This window comes from Mastomys coucha, unplaced genomic scaffold, assembly GCF_008632895.1.
Source record: "Mastomys coucha isolate ucsf_1 unplaced genomic scaffold, UCSF_Mcou_1 pScaffold8, whole genome shotgun sequence".
NCBI lineage: Eukaryota > Metazoa > Chordata > Mammalia > Rodentia > Muridae > Mastomys > Mastomys coucha.
This window is the reverse complement of record NW_022196914.1, coordinates 56,647,584-56,659,733: the sequence shown is the minus strand read 5'-3', so window position 1 is coordinate 56,659,733 and position 12,150 is coordinate 56,647,584. Positions and strand designations below refer to the sequence as shown.

General features: G+C 44.3%; 1 protein-coding gene across 1 annotated transcript in view; it reads left to right on the top strand.

Annotated features, from left to right (window-relative positions):
- The first annotated feature begins 230 nt into the window (after nt 1-230).
- Sv2c (synaptic vesicle glycoprotein 2C) overlaps nt 231-12,150 on the top strand; it is a 183,634-nt gene continuing 171,714 nt past the window's right edge. Inside the window, exon 1 of the mRNA XM_031360010.1 lies at nt 231-586. The gene's annotated coding sequence lies outside the window, so the exon portion shown is untranslated. The remainder of the gene's footprint in view (nt 587-12,150) is intronic.

The following is a 12,150-nucleotide window of genomic DNA, read 5'->3' as shown; positions in this document are numbered from 1 at the left end:
CAGCAATCAACAATTTCCTTGTGCCTTGCTGGACCCGGCCCATGGGGGCCCCCAAATGAGCAGCGCACAGCCACACTCGGTGACTAATTCAGCACGGGTGCCTTATTCCCCCACTTCCCGCCCCCTCCTGCTACAAACTGAGCTCTGACTTCTCCAAAAGTACCTGCCACTTGGAGCCAACCCCTACCGCACCCCTCCCCACCGCACCCTTCCCCATCCCCGACCCGCACCGCAGCAACGCCTCCGCATCACACCGGGAGCTCGCCCCGCCTCGCACAGCGCCCTCCTCCCCCGCGCGCCGTAACCCCCTCCCTGCGCATCGCTTGTACTCTAGCCACGCCGCCGCCCGCCACTGCAGCACCGAAGGGAGGAGGCGGAGGAGGAGGAGGACCGCAGCGTGGCCGCCGGGAGCCACTTTCCCGCCCCTCCTCTCGCCGCGGACTAGCTCAAAGGAGTCACCACTGCGCGCGCTGCAGGAGAGAGTGGCAGACCGAGGCGGCCCCGGGCTGCTAGTGGAGCGGGGCTCGCACGGAGACGGCTGCAGTGCAGACAGCGCTCAGGGCTGGGGGTCCCGGTGGCTGGAACGGTGAGTAAGGAGTCCCCCCCGCAACCGTGGCTAGGGCTCGCTCCGTGCTAGATTTCTTCCTCTTCTGTACCCGGGAGACCCAGCGTTCTAACCAGAGAACTTTTTGCAGCCTTCCAGAAGCGCAACTAGCGCAACTTTGCCTACTCCGGCCCAGGGAAAGCGGCTGCAGGTGAGACAGGCTGCCCGCTGGCTACCTATGCTGGGATGGGAAGCAGGAAATCTCACCGAGGTAGTGGAGTGACCCCGGGTTTACTGGGCTGGGGCAGGTCAAAGGTGCGCTATGTTCCGGATTCAAGGGCAGGTGGGTAGACAGCTGCAGGCGTCTCCCCGCTTCTTTTGGGGCACCGGGGTCGGGGGAGCTTCAGGGATGGCAAGAGAGACTATTCGAAACAGGCAGCCGGGAGCGCCCACTGTCACGGAGCCATCACCATCACCGCAGCCTCTGGCTCAACTTTTTCTGAGGAGAACCCTCTGCGGACGTGCAGAGGTGGTTGGAAAGCACGGGGAGCCGCAGTCGACTCTACGGGCGGCTAACAGAAAACCGGTCAATTTTCAAACTCTTCCACTAAAAAAAAAAAAAAAATCCAAAGCCCGCGAGTAGCGTCTGTGTACCGCAGGGGGGTGGGGGTGGGGGGAAGCTGAAAGCAGGGAAGCGTGCGGGCTGAGGTCCTTTGTAAGAATCCACACTTGTCTGACACTGCACCTCCATTCAGCAAAAACCCTATCGAGCGTCCACTATGCGTCTGGCGGCTCAACGAAGCGCATCTAAGAGTGGGGGTTTCTTAGGAGAGGGACTGTCCTAAGTAAAGATGATGATGATGATGATGATGATGATGATGATGATGATGATGATGATGATGATGATGATGATGATGGCAGCAACAATTACTACCGAGGTCTCTAATTTAAAGCTAAAAGGAAATGGGTTGACAGCCCACCATCTTCTCTTGGTGGACTTTTCCTCTCCAACTGGGCTCTAGAATCGAGAGTACTTTCTCCCGCGACCTAGAACGCCTCTGGCCAGGAGGGAAAGATTTTAGAATGCCGGAATGAACTTGGCTGGAGAAGCCAGCACCCCACCGCAGATACAAGGAGCATCGCTGTGGGCGTGCGGGAACCTCTGTCGCCTCGCGCGGGGGCGGAGAGGGAGGAGCTGAGTCACCCGCTCTGGAAGTACAGCCTGGACCACGGGAGCTGGGGGTGGGGTGGGGGCGCTCGCGTCACCCTTTACGTGTGGGCGTGATGCAAATACAGCCCCTCAAGGGGAGGGCGAGGCGGAGGGAGGGCTAGGAGACCCAGCCTGTCTGGGATCGCGCGCGCGTGTGCGTCAAAGGCTCCGGGGTGATGGATGCCCTGTGGCGCGCCCTGTGCAGACAGCGGCGACTGGGGGGACTGGGGTGGGAGGCTAGACTGCGGCAGGGGTGGCAGGGGATGCCGGGCAGTACAGAGGCTGCAGGCAGGCGAAGAGCTCTGCAGTGCGCCGCAGTGGTAGCTCTGCGAAGGCGTAGTCGCAGCGACCAGGATTCCCCCGGGTGCCCAGACGTCTTTTAAGTCTCTGAGGGATGCCTAGCTATCCCTTTCTCCTGATGGACTCCCTTCCTTCCTGCCTAGCTGATGGACTAAGAAAAGGGGCGGGGGGGGGCGCTTTTCAGTCTACTTTTTGTCCTTAGCAGGAGTAAGACAGTTCTCTCAGAGTCCACTCATTTTGTGTTAGCCAGCTTCCTACTGCTCAGCCCGATTTTGCAAGTAAATGCTTCCTTGGTTGAGTTCATCAGGTTCTCTAAAGTCAACCCATTCCTAAGGCTTTAGGCAGAGGCCTGGCATCTAAGTGGGATTTGAGAAAGGCTTAGAAAACAAATGGCGCTTTGGTTTTCTAAACCATAAAATTTCGTGTTGAAAACACTGTTGGCTGATCTTGCACTCCCAGGTGGAATATTAAAAACCCAATCTATCTTAAAACACGCACACACACACACACGCACACGCACACGCACACACACACACACACACACACACACACATTCTGGGAAGCCTGTAGCCAAGCCTTGACTGAATGAGCCCAATATTTGTAGTTATGTAGGACAAAAGGAATAAGGGGATGGACTAGCAGGGGAGAAAGGGGAGTGGGAGAAAAGGAGTTACCAAGAAACCCAGACAAAGATCTAGTTTCCCATTTCTCCAAAGATGGTCATTGTGATTTTAGCTGCTGGTGTTCATCCTCCATGGCAAAGAACAGCCCATGGAGGGAGGGCTTCATTTCCTCACAGAGTTGTGTTCACCCTTGGATGCATAAGAAAGGATGAAATAAACGCCTTCCAGAAAAAAAGAAAACAGTTTTTCTTTAAAAAAAAAATTATGGAGACTTCCCACATTGTTTCTTTTATGAAATTTGGCGCTCAGTGTCAACACATGCAGACAATAGCCCTTTCCTGACACTATAAACGCAAATGTCATTAGCTGCTATCTGGAGAAGGCAGGCGGGCGGAGACGAAGGGTCTGGAGGGCATCTGGCTGCTTTGGGTGATGTTGTGGAGAAATGCATTCACGGCTTTCACGGCTCCACAGACAAAAGAAAAAATCTAAAAATCTAAATCTCCAAGAGATTTTAGGTAAAAAAATGGTGACTATCCTATTATGTTTCTTAAATGTGAATGATACTTGAGAGAGCAGGATGCAGTTCCCAGCCTCGGGGTGATTACTGAAAAGATGCCATAGTGTGCCGCATGTCACATGATCACCAGAAAACCCATTTTGTTATGACCAGGAATGTGAGCGCTTATTCTGAAATGAGTTTGTTGAAGATGTGTTTTGCAAATACAAGCATCCAGTTCCTCGGTGTGTCATCTTGGGCAGCTCAGTCTTGGTGTTCATCTCAGACACCTAACAGTAGATTTCTTGGGATGGCGAAATTGAAACCGCTCTCTAGAGTCTATTCACTTGCTTTAGGGGAGAAGCCCCAGTCTACCGGTGTGTTTTCCTGGTTCCTGTTTGTTGGGCTTTCTGTCTGACACAGGTTCACAGAGCACATACTTAGTTAAATTCATCCTTTAGATTAGGTTTGATTGCAAACATAAAGGGCAACTCTCTTCTTTCTCTCCCTCCTCAACTATATACAGTTTCACCCATGGCTACATTATTTTTCTGTTTTCTTTGCTTTTTAAATTTACTTTACATGTGAGAATCCAATGTGAAAATTTGCAGCAGATTGAATTAAGGAGGGTCTTCCTTGAGACAGCTAAGAGCAACAAGAGGCCGAGATTACCATTTAACTCTTGCTAGAAATGTCTTAATGCTCTATGGAGACACCATTTGGCTTTATCACGGTCCCTGCACAGCACGGGCCAGTTAGTAGTCATTGCCTATCATGGCAGCTTACGCTGTTGGGCAAGTTGAACGACTTAAAGCAAACAAGCAGATTGGCTGAGTTGGGTAGTTTGCTCTTTCCTGGTTCTAGAATCTTCCATGCCAAGAAATAGAAAAATAGGTGATGTAAATTTTAAATTTGAATTTTTTAAAGATAGACTATAAGAAATATTTTTATTAACTCGTTGAATATTACATGAAGCTCTCTGTTTTTGTACAGAAAGTGGTCAATTCAGTTCTATATTGTGCCTTTTAGAGTATGTGTAGCCTAATTTCTAATTAGTGTTCAAAGCTTGAATTTTTTTAAGCATTCTGTTATATTTTCTTTGTTTATTCTGTCATTTCTACAATTAAGGCAGGGTAAATATTTTACTTTTTAGCTTTTAGTTTTGCACCTATGTTATGAAGAGCTACTTTACATGATATGAGATCAAATGCTGTGAGCAAGGGGTTTCATGCTTTTCTTTGGTTCTGGGCCCTCCTAATTATACAATGCATATGTATATACAGAGTGTGCCTGCAGACCAGACCTGTGTGTATAATTATATTTTATTATGGCCCAGGCCTATTACTGGTCAGAGATTACATAATTTTTCCCCAGACTGAAACACATCAGCAGACACCTAATTCCTGTGTTTGTCCCTCTGCACTGTGCTTTAAGCATCCAGTGTGGGTTGTGAGCTTATGGAGCAGTGTGCCAAAGTCTCCTTAGGAAACTTCAGTGGACTCTCCCATCTCATCACTATCCCTGTGACTATGGAGGAAGCAAAGGTTCGGGTCCCAGGGGCACCTCTTCGGGGACACAGCAGCTTGCTTTTAAGATTCTGTCGTCTCCAACATTCAGGTTTGAACATCTACAAATAAGTGATCTTGGAAGGTTGACATTTTTCCTAAGAAAAGTATCTGATGTATTTTGTCCTTTCCTTTAAATAGTCACCAGGGTCACGTGACCTGAGAACCTCTGCTGCAGGGAACAGCCATATACTTTGGCAGTTCATAGATAGGTGACCTGTCTTGTCACTTCAAGCTCTGTCTATCATCTATAAAGGCATTCCTTTTTTTGTTTTTTGTTTTTGTTTGTTTGTTTGTTTTTGTTTTTTTGTCCCCCGTGATACTGAGATTTGAACCTATGACCTCATGCTTGCTAGGTAAGCACTCTACCAATGAGCTACACCACTCCCAGTCCCAAAGCTACTCATGTTAAGAGTTGTAAGTATGTCCTGCTGCCATTTTTCTTTACTTCTGAATGTGTGCACTTAAGAGATATTCTAGTGACTCTGGCATCCTTTTTATGAGTTTTCAGCACATGACTGCATGCTCTAGTTAATGCACATTAAACACATTACTGCTGCACTGAACTGAAGTAATTTAAGCACAACTTTTAAATACTCAGTTTTACTATGTTCCTTGGGTTTCCTGTTGGCCACACAGCAGGGGGAAGGAGAAGTGGAGACCCATGGTAGTATCCACATTTCTCTGCTTCTTTCCCTGCTTTGCTTGTACAGTGTCAGCCTCCTTAAAGACTCCACACTCCTTGGAATCCTCAGTCTCTGCCTCGACTCCCTTTGGCTCTTGTTCCCCGCTTGCTTCCCTGTAGTCAGTGATGTATTACTTCCCTGGCTGGCTTCACTGCCTAGACTATCTTGGCCTCTGTGCGGTATTAATAGAACCTGCTGATGTTACCATGAGCTCTTACTGTCCTTGGGGAGATTAGAGAAAGAGTGAGAGAGCATGGGGGCTGATGAGAGGACACTTCAAGGGACACAGCGTTCTGTACTTGCTGTCAATTGTCTCCTCTGATGCAGCCCTATTATCCTAAGATTGTAGAGAGTGCCACACAAGTTTCATTTCAATTAGAAAGGGCTGGTTTCTAGGAGACCTCTTCATCTCCCCCTTTTAGACATGCTCAGAGTTATCAGAGATGAGAAGAATCATTAGAAGTCAATTATTTGCAGTAGTGGACAATTATAAATAGCATAAATGTCCATCAGAGTTTGAGCAGGTCAATTGGGTCATCCAAATCACAAAGCACTACAGAGCCATTGAAGTGAATGAGGGGCTGGCATTAACAGGAAACACTTTGGATATATGTTAACATTAAAAATTTACCAAGTTTTTATCAGAAGATATGGCATGCTTTTATTTAAGAGAAACTGAGATACATTTATAAGTATAGAAGAATGGAGTCCAAACTGGTATTTTGGGGAAGTAAGTTGGAGAAGAACTTGGAGAGAGAGACAGAGATAGAGAGAGACAGAGAAGAGAGAGTAAAAGAGAGAGGAGAGAGAGAAAGAGAGAGAGAGAATAAATTTATTTTGCCCTGCCTTTAGTTAGAATTGTCCAATATACTCCTTATAGGCTATTGCTACTGCCCTTTATTTTCCCCTCAAGATGTGGGAGGTTAAGGCCCTGTTGCTGAAGACACGAGGCATGGCAGACACAGGACTCAGAGGATCCGAGCTGGACCTGAATGTTTGCTCCCTGAAGATTCGTGGTACCAGAAGGCTTCATGCAAGCTTCCAAAGCAGGGGAGCAACCAACAGCCCAACCCAGCTAGAATACCTATGTGCCACAGCAATGACCAGTGTGGCACAATATCCCCGACTGAGGCAGTAGAGGCACACATGCCTTGGTGCTAGCCAACAGCTCTCTGGCTTAAGCCCTACTCAACAAGAGAAGAATGATGGTTAGTACTGGAAGCCTAGTCAACTACTCAGAAGTAGTGAGGGCATGGATGCTGGATAAGAACCGGCAAGTGTCACTTTACTAACCCCCTAATGACTATTCCTTCTATGCTCTGCTCCGTAGTCACCTAGCAACAGCCAGGTAGGCCCGGTTTGCTATAAAAGGGACTATTTGGCCTCTCCCTCTTTCTCTGACTCTGTGCTCCTTTTCTCTCTCTGACCACTTTTTCCCTCTCTCCACCTTCCTAGCTGGCCTCCCCTCCCTCCCCCCTCATTCCCCCCTCCCTTTCTCCCTCTCTCCCTCCCTCCCTTCCTCCCTTCCTCCTTCCCTCCCCCCTCTCTGCCTGTCTCTTCTGTCTCTGTCTCTCTCTCTGTCTCTCTCTGTTTTTCTCTCTGTGTGTGACTTTCTCTGCCTCTACTCCCTTCTCAACTCCCCTTCCCATGCCCCCAAATAAACCCTATTCTATACTAGACCAGTATCCAATGGGAGATCTGTCTCAACATGAGCCCGCTGAGGCACCTCCTCCCACTGCACCAAACCATGCTCTCTAAAACATATCCTTGGTTTTACAAAACACATCACTAAATATTTATCCTTATACCTACATAATAGTATAATCCTCACCCCTTATGAAGAAAATGTCTTTTTGCAACAAATGGAGACCATTACAGGAAATCACAACTGATCAAAACAGAGCTGTGGACCTCACCAACTGCAGCCCCCAGAACCTCTGCTTGCTTAGTTTGCATGTATGAGGAAGCAAGTCTATTGCTTACACCTGAATAAGGTGTGCTTGTGTGTGAGGGTGAACCAGGGAGTGGATTTAGCTAGTCCCTTAGGAACTCTCTGCACAGGATCAGTCTTGGATGCAGCTGTGGTTGGATGCAGTGTACATCATACACTGTAGAAACTCTGGCCAGAAAGCAGCTTTTCCATCCATACCTGAGTCTCATCTGAGGAGGCTGTTTTGGGTTTTGTTTGTTTTGCCACTCCCATGGCTCTGAGACACTAGGATTCTCGACACATTCATACAACACCACACATTCACACAGGCTTCTGACACTCCCACACTGGTGTCTCACTGCTCTTTTAATTTACAGTTTCCTGACAGCACAGGAGACTGGGCAGATATCTGTACTCTTATTTGTTATCTGCATATCTTCTTGATCCAGTATCTGTTCAGAGCTTTTGACCATTTTTCCAATGGATTTTTTTCTTATATGTTGAACTTTCAGAGGTTGTTGTTGTTGTTTTTAAAACCAGTCCTTTATCAGTTGGGTAGTTACTTTTTGTTCTCTTAACTGCCTTTTGCAAAGCCTAGAGCATTTTCTTTAGGAAACAGACAAGCTCGTACTAAAACCTCAGGCTTTCTAAAAGTCCCCAGATAAGTCCTGTGAAATGGCCACCAGATGCTTTGAAGGAGGAATCCACACTTGATGACAGTCATGAGTGATGTTATGAGGGCCATAATGCAGTTAGAACACCAGACCAAAAAAAAAAAGGAGTTCTTAAAATAAAGATAAAACTACTTCCTCCCAAAAAATAAAATGAAATTGACAACTGATTTCATTCACAGAGATTTTACTTGTGCTACGCTGGGGTGGGGGTGAGGGGTGGGGAGTTGGTGAATACAATCAAAGAGGTTTTTCATAGTTTTAAGAAGGCCTTAAACCTTTCTCTACATCTCAAATACTAATAGACTCTCCTTACTCTATGTTAGAGTGTAAGCAGAAACCACACATTTCTAATGTGCACTTAATCCAGAGACCTGCCAGGGCCTGGGATTTTCTTCTGCAATGTTTTAAAGACTTTCAATTCATTACAAACACACAAGGAAGAGGTCTCAAAAGAACAGACCACTTGATGGTCAGAATAGCTATTATTTGTGGCATACAGCATAATTCACACTCTAGCTGTTTCTGGGGTGTGGGCTTTGTTGGTCTCCACATCTCTATTATATCAGTTGCTGCTACATCATCTGGGTTAGGAGCCCTGATGGACTGCAGCAACAGAATAGTGCAAATCTACAGTGCTGGGTGACCTCTTAGCTTCAGACATTTCTGAACATCCTCTTCCAAGCCTGGCTGTGTCAGGGTGATAAATCTTGGTAATGAAATGTACTCTAGAGCTGCTACTGGGTTGTTTTCTGGAAAAAGTTTTTGAACTGTAAAAGCGCCTCCTTCAAAGATGGAATCCCATCCCAAGGCTAGTATTGACCACATGAGAATAGCAGGTATTTTCTATGACTCTGCCTTGATGCTAGAGACTGCTTTAGTAGGGAGTTCTGGATTCCCTTGATCATCCTGTTGGGTAGCCCTGAGCATCCTGCTGGGTAGCCTTGACCATCCTGCTGGGTAGCCTTGACCATCCTACTGGGTGACCTTCAGCATTCTGTTGGGTGGCCTTGAGCATCCTGCTGGGTAGCCTTGAGCATCCTGCTGGGTAGCCTTCAGCATCCTACTGGGCAGCCTTCAGCATTCTGTTGGGTGGCTTTCAGCATTCTGTTGGGTGGCCTTGAGTATCCTGTTGGATGGCCTTGAGCATCCTGTTGGGTGGCCTTGAGCATCCTGTTGAGTAGCCTTGAGCATCCTATTGGGTAGCCTTGTCACATCCCACTCCCAGCCTCCCTTCTCCACTCTGCCTCCATTCACCTCACACAACTCTAAGTCACAAACAACAATTAATTTTTATACAATTTATTTATTTGTTTGTATGTATAGGACTGTTTCATTTGCATGTATGTGTGCCTGATGTCTGTTGAAGTCAACAGAGGGTGTCAGTCCCCCAGAACTGGAGTTACTGGTGATTGTGAGACACCCTGTAGGTGCTGGGAGCTGCACCTAGGTCATAGGCAAGATCAGCAAGTGCTTTTAATCCCTGTACCATCTCTCCAGCGCCAGGCATTTTCAATTTCAATTAAGTCCAACTTGCCAATTTGCTTTCATGGATCATGCTTCTCGTGTTGTATTGAAACAGTCATTGTCAAGCTCAAGGTCAGCTAGGTTTGGTCCCGTGCTGCTCCAGAAAGTTCTGTAGCTTTTGTGTTTTGTATTTTTATCTATGACATAAATATTCTGGTCAATTTTTGTTACAAAATTTAAAAATCTAGATTGTTTTTTGCAAGACAAGGTCTGGTTGTCTAGTATCATTTACTAAAAAGCCTATCTTGGAGGCTTTGTAGTTCATCCCTCAATGTAGGTGTCCAGGTCTTTTTCTGATGCTTAACTGTCTTGTTTATTGTAGCTTTTATTGTAATTCTTAGTGTCAAGTAGAAGGTACTTTCTGACTTCAATCTTTTTAAAAATTATTTCTTTTAATTTTCTTTAGATTGTAACATAATTACATTATTTCTCCCTTCACTTTACTCCTCCAAACTCTCTGTAGATCCATCTTGTTCCCTTTCAAATTCATGGAAGCAGAACGACTGTAAGAGCCAGCGAGGCTCAGTGTGTTTGCTGTGAGACTGTGTAGCTGAGGATTGCAAGCCGAGAAGCTACACCCTTAAAGTCTCACCAACAGGACTGCCCCGATCTGAGCCGAACAAGGACCACAATGGACACAATTTTGTTCTTTACTGTATGCGGACACTTGGCTTCCTATAGGACTATAGAACCAGTTTGTTGCTGTCTACAGAATAGTTGGTGGTGTACTGACTAGGTCACATCGACTACATGAAGTTAGAAAGAATTGACACATCAGACTATTGAGTCTTCTCATTTGTGAAAAGAGCTAGTATTATTTTTAAACTCTATTTTCTATATTATGCTGTTGGTATAAAGAAACATAGTTAAAGCTCCTGTTGGCTTTGTGTCCTGCAACCTTTCTAACTTCATTTATTAGTTCTGATAGATCCTCCCTATGAATTTCTAAATATTTTGTGTATAATAATAGTTACTTATAATTAGAGTTAATTGGATTCATCTCTTTCAATCTGCATGGCTTTTCTTTTTCTTGTCTTATTTAATACTCTAGGGTATTCATTATAATGTTGAATAGAAATGGAAAGACAAAATATTCTTTTGTTGCTCTTTATCTTAGGGAGGGGCATTTACTAATTCGTGTTGACTATGGTGTGAACCACTGGGATTTATATGTTTTATTGTTATCAGAGTTGATAAGCTTCTTTTGTCTCTAGGTTGCTGAAATTCTTTAATGAATGCATGTGTACTTTACCTGATGCTTTTTAGACTCTTCTTACTGGTATACCAATATCCTTAGAAATAAAGACTATTATGGATTTTAGTCTTGTTTTTTTAAAAATTTTTTATTGATTTAAGTTTTATTGCATTATGATGAGAAAAGATACATGATTTCAATTTATCTGAATTTGTTAACATTTAAAAACAAATTTTAAGTAAATAGAATTAAATTACATTCTTGTTTCCCTTTTCTACCCCAACTCCTCCCAGAGACTCCTTCTTCAATACTTACAATATCTTTTTTGTCATATTCCTTAAAATTTATGAAATATTATAACAATAAAAATGAGTATTATAAAAGTTGTTTGATATAAAACAATAATCAATTTAACAGTCAAATAGATGCTCGTCTACAGCAATAGTGAAAATACATACATTTTTCTCAATATAAATTTTAAATAACTCCAAAGATATTAGCTATATATTTTAAAATAATACATCACTACTAGTATTTTCTTAAATGAACATAAATATATAAAGTGTTTTTGTTTGTTTCTTTTGTATTTAGTAGAGCTTAAAATCTGGCTCTTACTGTGGTACAAGCCCAAAATAAGAACAATTTTTAGACATTAGATTTCATTGTAATAAAGCTGTACTTCAATGACCCTCACATCACCAAAGGGTTTTACCTCCCTCTTAGCTAAACTGAAAGTTGACAGTTCTGCTGCACCAAGGAATGAATTGTAGGCACGTTTTTGTATACAGACTTCCTGCTATGGTCAAAGCTTTTTGACTTGAGTGATTGTCTTCATTCTCAGCCCACAGAGAACAGGTTACATTCATTTAAGAAATGGTGAGTGTATTAAGATGGTCTATCCATAAAGTTATTCACAAACTGTTTCAATGAACAATGGTTCTGCTTGGGGGGTGGCACAGACATTAGGTGAGGGTAAGAATTTGGTTCATTGGTTGTGATAATTTGAAAAAGCATTCATCTCAGAGAAAGAGTATCTTATAAAGTCCTCTTCTTCAAACTTGATACAAGAGTTACAAACATCAGGCAAAGCACTCAGTCTCACTCTTTGTTGTTCTCTTACCAGCCACCTCTCAATTTAATTGTCTACACTTCTTTTGGCTGTATAAATGCTTTTGAAATATATAAGCTGTTCTGAAAACCATAGTATAGTGTAAAAACATGAAATAAACAATACTACTAATAGAGAGGCTGAGATAGGAGAAGCAAGATTTCAAGACCCTTATGTTGTACATAGTCAGTCAGACACTGTCATGAACAAACAAGCTGAAAGTATATATAAATTGTATAATATTGGACCTATTTCTCCAATTACCAAATTAGAGAGACCATTGGATGACAAT